Below are 11489 nucleotides of genomic sequence, written 5' to 3'. Positions count from 1 at the left end.
TGTAGTGCATGCAGTGTATCAGATACTGTGAGACCAGTGTATCAGGTGTTGTGTCGTGCATCAGATAATGTGAAGCAGTGTATGAGTGGTTTGAGACCGTCATCAGAAGGGCATACCGGAATACTGTAGAGGGCCAGGAGGTCAAAGGTCCACTGCAGCATCCCCATCATGGGGGCATTCAACTCCACGGACTGCTGGGTGTACTCGGAGGATGCCTGCAAGAGTATAAGATATATCAGTATTCTGCGAAATATCAAATAAACTGAAACGAAATGCAGATGCAAGATGCAGAATGAAGTAATACATACCGGAGGCAAGTCGGGAATACCGGCTAACTCATGACCAGCCGGGAGAGGAGCAAAGGGGATCTGGTAGGTCGCCCCATCCTGCCCTCTATATGACAGTACAGTGGGCAAGGCGGGCCAGCCAGTCCCCCGTCCTCCATGAGCTCCGCTCCTGCCATACACTCGGGCCCTCCTCGATGTGCTCGCTCTAGCCCCAGCTCCAGCTCCAGCTGCCGGCACCGTTGGCCTCTCCCCCTCAGCTCGGCGACCACCGCTCAAGGGTCGCATAATATAGGTCCGGACATACTCTGCGTAGTCGCCCTCGCCTCTGTGATGCTCTGTACCCCAGCCAACGGTGTAGTCCCTCATCTGCTGGAGAGAGAACCTCTCCGTATACCTCATATGCATAGGAGGTGGACCCGGAACTATCTGCTCCGGTAAACCCAGGGTCTGACGCCAGAAATGCTCGCCCAGGTACCAAGCCCGACAGACCGGGCCCTCCAACAGAATCCGGCAACGGGCAGTCTCCTCCGTGCCCTCATAGTGATCTCTCACCACAGCCGGCAACGGAGCCCAGGGCTGCTAGGTGATCTAAAAATAATATGCAGTTTATTATCTACCGTTATTGAAAATATACGGTGCGAAGCAAAGCCAAAACAATAATAAACTCTAAAGTTGAACGTACCTCCGCCGCGGTGATGGTGTCGAAGTATCGGCGGAAGAAAATAAGAGACTCCCGTGGTCTCCGCACGCATCGTACATCGAAACGATAAGAGAAGGGGACGCCAAGTGGGATCTCCTCATCAGGTACTGGGGCAAGCCTAGGAAAGTAGACATACATCCACAACTGCAAAACAGATATCAGTATGACTATCAGATAAGGCAGGATATAGAACAAAACAGAAATAGCAGAACCGTGTGTTGTGCAGTGTATTGTGCAGAGTGTGCAGTGTGCAGTCAGTGTAAAGCAGAGTATGTGTGTGCCGGGTGTGCAGTGTACAGTCAGTGTGGGGCAGTGTACAGTATATGTGCAGTGTGCAGAATACAGAAAGCAGGAAGCAGAAATGTAAACGGGGAAGATGACGTGCCTCCCAGGCTCGCCAGTAACCACCGAGGAGCTGTCCGCAGAGGCGGGAAGAAGAGCTCATATAACCGTACAAAGTGGCCAGAGCGGCGCCACCCCAATCATAATAGCGGATCTGCCTGACGTCCACCAGTGCGCTCAACAAGCATAAAGGCACGGTGTTCGCCCGATCGGCGAAGAGAGTCGTCCCAAAGAGGAACATGATGAAGCCCCGCGTGTACTGGTCCACCTCCTCCGGGGACATCTGCGCCTCCTCTGCCAAAGTTGGCTGGATCCGAAAGTGGCTCTCAAACCAGGAATACCTAACGAACTCCGCTCGAGCGAGGGGAGGCTGAGTGCCAAGTAGGTACAGCTGGGCAGCGTCCCACTCGTCCATATCTGTGTCAAATGGGATCGGATCACCCCCTACCCCAATGCCAGTAAGCATCGAGAAGTCTTAAGGGGTCATCGTCATATCCCCTACGATAGAAAAGTGGAAGGAGTCGGTGGTATCCCACCACCTCTCCGCCGGAGCGGCAAGCAAGGGCCTGTAGGTAGTCAATCGAGAGAGCCCCCTGCAGAAGATACCAAAGCCGGCCTCGTCGATGATGTCGCGAACCGCATCTGGCAGCTCGAGGTACCAGTCCCGAGCAACGGTGTTCCCATACCCGCTGATGGTATGGGAATCCCCCTGTAATCAAAAACAACAATTGCAAGGCAATGTTCAAAATGCAATTCTGAGAAGTATACAATGAACTACAACGTGTTAGCGTGTTTGGGTAGTTCAGTACAGTATAGCATGCGTGCATATTTTCAGACTCAAGCCAATACCAGGTACCAGTGTGTATGCAGTGAAATACAGTGTGCGCCGTGTATTTGGGTGATTCAAAGCAAGTGCAGTGTGTGTGCATGTGTCAGTCTCAAACAGATATCAGTTGCACGTATGTTTACAATCAACTACAGTATACAGCATATCAGAATTAAGCAGTTAAAGAGCATAACCAGCTACGGCAGTTTTGCACCCTACATTGCAGAAAGTAAAGCAGAGAAGGAAAGTTACCTCGGAAGCGCCGAAGGACAGGTGGGAGGTAGGCTCACGCAGTAGTAGCTCGCGTGGCACGTGCCTCTCGAAGCTCCGGAACTGGCGTAGTCCATCGGGGATCATCTCATGAACTGCAGGCCTGTAGGTCTCCGGATCGAACGCCTGGATACGGAGTGGCAAGGGCTCGGCCTCAGGGTCCATCTCAAGCTCCGGAGGAGCCCCGCCCTGTGGAAGATCATCCGCCATCTCGAAGAGAATGTGAAAATGGCCGGAAGGCAAAAAATCAGGCGAGAAGGTGAAAAGTCAACAAAAAGTCAAACCCCGAGAGGGTAGGAAAAGGCCGAAAAAATCGGAGTGTGGAAAAGGCACGGGTTTCGAGAAAAACTCGAGGGAAAGCCTCGAGTGGCGAAAATCAAGAAAGAAACACCGAAACGAAGTTTCGTTCGGTTGAAAATGTCCGAAACGCGGAGGAGATCGCGAATCGAGCAACGAAATGGGAGCTAGAACGCAAGAAAATAAGAGAATCAAGGGAGGAAAATGCTCTAGAGAGAGAGAGAGGCAATTTTCGACCAAGGAGGAGTGAAAAAAATAGGGTTGGAAACCCTATTTTAAAAGACCCGTGCTGAAATGACAATACTGTCCCGATACAGGAATTCTTTGCCGGTCGGCCACACTCTTTGCCGGTCGGCAATATATTGTGCCGATGGAGTTTTATGATGGCCGGTGGACGGCCGGTGATGCATTTTGATGGCCAGTGGACATCCGGTGGTCTCCTACAGTGATTTTGGAGCCTCCTACACCCTTTTTTGAGTTGTTTGTGGGGTTCAGGGCCTTCATTGCTCAAAACAGTGCAAAACAGTGCATTTCCGACGCTCAACCAGCCTCCGTTGTGACCTTGGGTCATGTCTTCTGTGCGTGGCACTCGAGTTCGTGCAAGGTGTATCCTTTTTGTATCCTTTTGGCTTTTACAAAACTCAAAAGTTGCCCCATGCGTGTCGCATATCAATCGCACTGTCTTGCGCGCTCGAGTTGTCTGAAACGCATCGCGTGGTTTCGCGCATCTCATTGCATTTTACATACATTCAATCATTTCATTACTTGCGTAGACCGCATGTTAATTTCATTACCTGCGTAGACCGCATGTTTTGTTTACGTAGACCGCATGATTGTTCAATTTTATTACCTGCGTAGACCGCATGTTTTGCTTGCGTAGACCGCATGATTGTTCAATTCCATTACCTGCGTAGACCGCATGTTTTGTTTGCGTAGACCGCATGATTGTTCAATTCCATTACCTGCGTAGACCGCATGTTTTGTTTGCGTAGACCGCATGATTGTTCAATATCATTACTTGCGTAGACCGCATGTTAATTTCATTACTTGCGTAGACCGCATGTTTTGTTTGCGTAGACCGCATGATTGTTCAATTCCATTACCTGCGTAGACCGCATGTTTTGTTTGCGTAGACCGCATGATTGTTCAATTCCATTACCTGCGTAGACCGCATGTTTTGCTTGCGTAAACCGCATGATTGTTCAATATCATTACCTGCGTAGACCGCATGTTTTGCTTGCGTAGACCGCATGATTGTTCAATTCCATTACCTGCGTAGACCGCATGTTTTGCTTGCGTAGACCGCATGATTGTTCAATATCATTACCTGCGTAGACCGCATGTTTTGCTTGCGTAGACCGCATGATTGTTCAATTTCATTACCTGCGTAGACTGCATGTTTTGCTTGCGTAGACCGCATGATTGTTCAATTTCATTACTTGCGTAGACCGCATGTTTTGCTTGCGTAGACCGCATGATTGTTCAATTTCATTACTTACGTAGACCGCATGTTTTGCTTGCGTAGACCGCATGATTGTTCAATTTCGTTACCTGCGTAGACCGCATGTTTTGCTTGCGTAGACCGCATATTTGTAATCAATTCCATGACTTGCGTAGACCGCATGCTTACGTTCAATATCATTACTTGCGCGGACTGCATGCTTACAATCGATTTTGTTGCCTGCGTAGACCACGTGCTCCACTTACATGTCTGTGCTTTCACAGCATCGTTATGCTTCCCACTTGCTTTGCGTTGTCGCGCATTTTCAAATACATTAATATGCATATTGTAAATCACATCGTACCTGTTAAGTTTGTTTTCCCTGCAGGCACGATATTATATGTACGGTTCATTTAAGGCTGGTGCAACTAGACGAGCCGCACAGGTATTGTACGGTCTAGGAGACCCTAAATCCTCTGAAGGTGCAAGTCCTTCGGTGTTTGTCGTGCCCGAACGACTTTTGATAAGTTGCATTGTGCATGCATCTCAAAAGCCGCGTGTTGTCGCGCATTCCATGCAACATGCATTTTATACATCATTTGCATTTCAAAAACAAAAAAAACAAACACATGCATTGTCATGCATTATTAGAACACAATGCATATTGCATTGTAGTTTGCATGCATTCACTGCATCACTTCCATCTATGGCTCGCGCCTTTCCATGATTGAGCTTGGTCTGGTATGTGCCCATACTTTTCACGTCAAAACATAGTTCAGTGGACCGTTCTATGTTAGACGCGGCTTGTACGTGTACATGCCCTTCCTAGGCAAGATTTGGTTTGGCCCGCAGGCCATATCCATTGTATTGCATTTCCATTCCATTGCATATTTGTAGATATTGCATTGTAACTTTATGGCTTGCGCCTTTCCATGTTAAGCTTGGTCTGGTATGTGCCCATACTTTTCACGTCGAAACATAGTTCAGTGGACTGTTCTATGTTAGACGCGGCTTGTACGTGTACATGCCCTTCCTAGGCAAGATTTGGTTTGGCCCGCAGGCCATATCCATTGTATTGCATTTCCATTCCATTGCATATTTGTAGATATTGCATTGTAACGTTATGGCTCGCGCCTTTCCATGTTGAGCTTGGTCTGGTATGTGCCCATACTTTTCACGTCGAAGCATAGTTCAGTGGACCGTTCTATGTTAAACGCGGCTTGTACGTCTACATGCCTTTCCTAAGCAAGATTTGGTTTGGCCCACGTGCCATATCCATTGCATCGTAGCTTGCATGCATCCATTGCATCGCACCTCCGCCCATGGCTTGCGCCTTTCCATATTGAGCTTGGTCTGGTACGTGCCCATACTTCTCGTGTCGAAACATAGTTCAGTGGACCGTTCTATGTTAGACATGGTTTGTATGCGTACATGCCTTGCCTAGGCAAGATTTGGTTTGGCCCGCGTGCCATATCCATTGCCATTTCCCCAGCATTTTCATTATATATTACATTGTAGTGTAATTGTTGCATCCAGCATTAGGATCGTAGTCCTTTCCCCAGCGGGTCGTTTCCCCACTTGTGTCAATCCCCCCCCAATACTTGTTCTTGTGTCTGTCTACATTACTCATAGTTCAGTAGACCGTTCTATGGTAGACGGACTTGTTACCTCCATCAATCTATTTGACATAGGCGTGGTTTTGAACCGCTCAGGATTGGATCATGATTCAATTGCTTTGCATATAGTTTGCATTGTTTCAATTCCATTGCATCTTTATTTGCATTGTTTGTACATTGTTTTGTATATATATTGCATATCATTTTCCATCCATTTTTGCATTGTCATGCATGTTGCTAACAACATCGTACCTGTTGAGTTGTTTTCTTTACAGGCACGATATTGTATGTACGGTTCATTTGAGGCTGGTGCAACCAGACGAGCCGCACAGGTATTGTATCCTCCGAGTGAGAAGTATCGAGAATTGCATAATTCTCTTACATCCTTTCTGCATGGTAATGTAGTTTAGTGTATGCTAGCTTAAAACTGTCGCATGTTATGCTTCGTTACAGCTTTCTTTGCATGATCAGAAGTTATGTCCGGCTCTGTGCATTGTCTTGCATTTTGTCCCTGCCTTCGGGCACATACCTTGTTTGTCTTGCATGTTTGTCTAAGTCTTCAGCCTTGTCAAAAATGGATCGTCTCTGGGCTTTGACATTCACTCCCGTCATTGTTATGACTTTCGAGTTCTGTCAAAGAGGGGCAACTGTAGACACCCCATTTTTGACCGTCCTCAAGACTTGGACGTCACTGTTTGAACACCCGGTGATTATCCGTGTTTGTGTTCGTTTGGAGTTCCCGGAGGTTTCGGCTATGCGCCTTGCCTCAGGATCTCCGAACTCGATTGTTTAGTGTCTGGTTTTGCACCAAACACTTGTGTTTTGCCTTGGAGGGGCAGGGAATGCCTTGTGAGGCATCCCCATACATCATCGGCCATGGCCAGAGGCCACCGGCTGGTTTTTTGGTGCCATCGGCAATGTATATTGCCGGTCGGCACTCAATTTTGACAAAATGGCAATTTTGAGTAGCCAACTACTGTTCATCTACTTTTACAGATATTTTAATACAGCTGTATGGCATTTTGTTCCCCTCCATACACGTGTATGGAGGGATAGACTCCTTGTTAGCTTACCTTGTAAGTTTTACAAGATTGGCTCCTCTATAAGAGGAGCCCTCCTCTCTTGGCTCTAGGTTAGACACTTGAGAGAGAAAAACATTGTGAGAGCTCTGGTTTTAGGTTTAGGGTTTGATATATATTCTATCTCTATACCTCTCTCTTATTTAGCCTTAGTGTGTGTGTTTTGTCTTACTTTTGCTCACAAGCACCCACCATTACACCATCCCTTGGAGCTAAGACCTCTTGAGGGTTGTTTTTGAGGTTTTGAAGCTGATTTCAACCTAAAAGAAGCTATTGGTCCACCATTGTTGAAGGGGTCTTCAAGGATAAGAAACTAGTCCCTTTATTCCCCATTCTTGCATACTTGTTTTGCCTATCTTAGAACTGTTTTTATGCTTAGTGTATAATACAAAACAGTTCTGTTTTTAGGCCCTCTAAATAGTTTGTTTAGGGTGTTTTGTGGTTTGGAGGTGTTTGACCCCTCCTAAGCCTTGTAAGGCTCCATTTTGTGCTATTTTGTGTAAGCTCCGAGACCTTGGTGTTTGGGCCTCCTCACCACTGAAATCTTGAGGGATTTCAGAGGTGAGGATGGTGCCTTGAGGTCCCAAGAAGGAGAGGGCCACCCCCTCTCCTTGTTGTCCTTGAAATGGACCATTTTTGGCCTCTTGAGGGAGCACCTAGCTAAGCTTCATGTTGACCATGCTTTGGCTGTTTTTTGTGCTTATTATGTCATAATATGCCTCTGTTTTTAATTGGTTTTGGTACACCATGCATGCTTAGCATACCTACCTTGTAATGCTATGTTTAGCCCTTAACATGCCTTAGGTTGTGAACCATTGTTCTAGCATGTTTTAGGCCTAGCTTTGTGAAGTTTTTGTGCTTATTTTATCATGTTTGAGGTCTATCCTAGGTTGTTTGGGTCGGCCATGGCATGTTTAATATAGCCCCTTTGCATTTTTGCTTTGTTGGCCTTAAGTGTGCGAATGTATAGCATGCATCCTTGCCTTAATTTAGTGTGTTGGGACCATTTGCCATGTTATTTCAGTCCCTTTAACATGCTTGTATGCTTGCCTTGGATGCCTCTTTGAAGCTTTGAAAGCTTGTGTAGCATGCTCCATGTTTTTGGCATTTGTTCATGCCTTTGAATTTAGGTCAATTGGATGCCGTCTAAGTGATCTTTAGGCCTTGTCTTAACATGCTAAAATTCTGTTTTTAGTCATTTAATCCATGCCATGTGTGGTTGCACTAAGTGTAGTTCAATGCTTCTTTGGTGGGCCTTAGGAATTGGACCATATTTGCATACATGTGTGCGTGTGTTTTGGGCCTCATTTCCTTGGCTTTGGCCACTGTTTTGGGCCTAATTAGAGCTGCCCAAATCATGTTTAAGTCCCTCATTTGCTTGCTTGCATGCTTACCTTGCATGTTGTTTGTATGCTTGCATGCACATCTTGCATTCCCATGTTTCATCCTTAGCTTGCATGCCTAGGTTGCATTGCATCTAGCATGCATGTCTTGTTCCTTGATCTAGTGATAGGAATTGGGCTTTGGTTTGTTGGTTTGCATTGCATTTGACATCAAAATGTGCACACTTGGTCCCTTGGGCCATCACGCATGGAAATGCGCGATTGGTGGTCCGAGAACCAAGGAGCATGTCCTTTTGACTCACTCACATGATAAGGAGCATGATTGGTGCATATATGGCTTGAATTGTATTGCCATGCAAAGTCCTGTCCTCTGCTGCTGTAAAACAGGTTCTGCAGGCATTCTCTGCCGATCGACTTCATAGAGTGCCGATTGGTAATAAACTGGCAGCCGATGGATTCATTATGTGCCGATGACCACCAGACCGCTGCCAGTGACCATTCTACTCAGCCGGTGGTGTCTCCCAATGTCCAGAGAAGCAACTCTGAGACTTTGACAGTCTTTAGAGGAGCAGAGCAGGGAAAACAGAGGCAGATTGCGCATGGCAGTGAATTCCCGAGCAAGACCGAGCATGCATTGCATCGAGCTCTCTTCCCGAGGCGGTTTACTGTTTTTCCTAGCTTAGTTAATTTGTTAACTAATTAGGTTATTTGTAATAATTAATTAGCTAGGATAGTTAATTCATTATTCGAACTGTATTATTCTTTCCATCCCTCCGAGTGAGGGTAAACTTGTAATAAGTGTGAGTGATTGTGTGCATGTCTCCCAACCCCCACTTCTTTCTCCCTTTTACTTACCCGCTTTGATGGTTAGTAATAGGTCATGTTTAAATTAGCATACCTTATGCTGCGCATGCGTGCATCCATGCATTTGTCTCGCACGCACCGGGCTCGGTACATCATGCTAACTACATTTGTATTTCAATTTCAAATTGAATACGTGCATCAATTGATTGCATTTCACATGTCATGCTTAGGTTAGCCGAGCCCACTCTAATTGCATCCTGTATGTGTTGCATTAGACATTTAAACATGGACTTGGATCATGCATTGTTTACTAACGAGTTTGTTGTTTTGGCATGGAGTACTCGGTAAGCATTTATGCTTTAGCATATCGCATGCGTGTGAATGCTATCATAACAACATGTTTACCATGTGGCTACATGCTTATGTGATAAACTGTTTGAATGCCTGTGGGTGAAGGTTGGATTGTCTGAGTTGGAAACACTCGTTGAAATCCGTGTTTTAACCTACTTGGGAGTAGCAAATTCCAAAACATTTTTCCAAGACAAACGGATATGCAATGCTCATTTCCAAATTAGGCAATCCAGTCTATACTTGTTTGCTGTGCGCATAACATAGTAATTCTAGACTAACAATTGGTTTAAGAACACATAACGTTTTCAAAAACGGATATCACGGTTAGTAGAGGCCGATCTTCGGATCGGGCGAGAGGGGGGGCTCATAGCTGACCTTCCCCAATCGTACCCAAGCTCCCGAGCCAAGGCAACTTTGGTGATGACGGACACGTGGCCTTTGGCACCGAATCAGGGTTTCCTAAATTTCCCATTTTAAAATATTTAGGTGGTGACTCTGTATCTGGCAAAGCAGTCCATGTTTGGCACTTCTTTTCAAAAAATCTGTTTCTCAAAACGATTTGCCGGATTTGGACTCTTTGGTTCAGACTTAGAACCGTGACACAAATCGAGTTCGAACTGTAGTAGCGAGGGCCTCACGTGGGCGCGTCTACACCTCTATTTATACAAAATGACAAATACCTCGGTTAAAAATCATAACAAGGTGTAGAATATCCCTACCTCAAGAGTAGAAGCTCAAAGGAGAAAAGGAAGAACTTCAAGAATGCCCAAACTCCATTTTGTTCGGATCAAAAGGAAGCCCACAAGATGCTCTATCTTTTTATCAAAGGAACTAGGGTTAAGAGATATCTAAATCTTGGTGTATTTGTAGAGAGAGAGTATTTTAGAGAGAGAGAATGCCGGATTAGGGTTTTTAGAAGAAATGAAATAAAAAAGTGATGTAAAATGACTCAGCTGCGAACTGATATACGTGACCTTCGCTCGAGCGAAGGAGTTGTCGCTCGAGTGACCAGACACTACAATCTTCGCTCGAGCGCAAGAAGTGTTGCTCGAGCGTAGAATACATACCTTCGGGTATTTCACAGATGTACACCCTCCCTCGAGTGCAAGAAGCCTCGCTCGAGCGAAGAACTTCATCTTCCCAGAAATGCTGCATCTGGAAGGAAACCTGAGAACTCTCAAAACTTGCTCGAGCGTAAGAAACCTCGCTCGAGCAAAGAAGCAAATTTCATAAGGCTCGCTAGCAACCAACCTGTTCCAAACACGCCCAACACATTCCAAAACTCAAATTCAAAGAGTTAAACGAGGAAAACAAGACATGGATACAATACTATGCCATGAAACCTGAATCCGAAATATAACAAAGGTCGGGTCAAAACCGGGATCGCTATAACCTCCATTCCTTAAAGAATTTCGTCCCCGAAATTTTAGTTCAAGTTTCAAAAACCATGATTACCCAATTTTTAAAATGTTCACAATTCAACTCTCATCATCATGACCATCCACCGGTCATTCAATCTCTTCACAAGAGAACAAATCCACAACATATCGCTCAACATATATTACCAATAGGCATCTTCCAAAATTTAACTAATTTCAATACATATATCTTATGTTTCCAAAACAAATTCAATGTTTATGACAAGTTTACATTTGCAAAACTTAAACAACATAGACAATGTTCAAATTAAACTTGCATTTCTGAAACATATTCAACATTTACAATGCTTTCATAATCCAAAACATATGCCATGTTTTTGTAGTTCATAAACGAAATTTAAAATCTTAAGCGTAAACTGAAACATCAACAAATAAGTCCGGATATTTCTCACGGATTTTCAGTTCACGCTCTAAAGTTGCTTCCTCAAACCCGTGATGTTTCCACAATACTTTGACCAAGGGAATTTTCTTGTCTCGCTAGACTTGGTCCCGTCTATCCAAGACTCTTCCCGGTCCCTCCTCATACGAAGCACCCTCGTCTTCCTTTAGGTCGGTCCAATCCAATACATGCGATAGATCCAGCTCATACTTCCGAAGCATACTACTATGAAATATGTCATGAACTCTAGAAAGTTGTGGCAGTAACGCCAAACGATAGACAACCTCTCCAATCCGCTCAAGGATCTCAAAAGGG

The sequence above is a fragment of the Camellia sinensis genome, chromosome 15 (assembly GCF_055761805.1).
Source record: "Camellia sinensis isolate YWXY chromosome 15, ASM5576180v1, whole genome shotgun sequence".
NCBI lineage: Eukaryota > Viridiplantae > Streptophyta > Magnoliopsida > Ericales > Theaceae > Camellia > Camellia sinensis.
The sequence above is the reverse complement of the archived record's forward strand: the minus strand, read 5'-3'. Positions refer to the sequence as shown.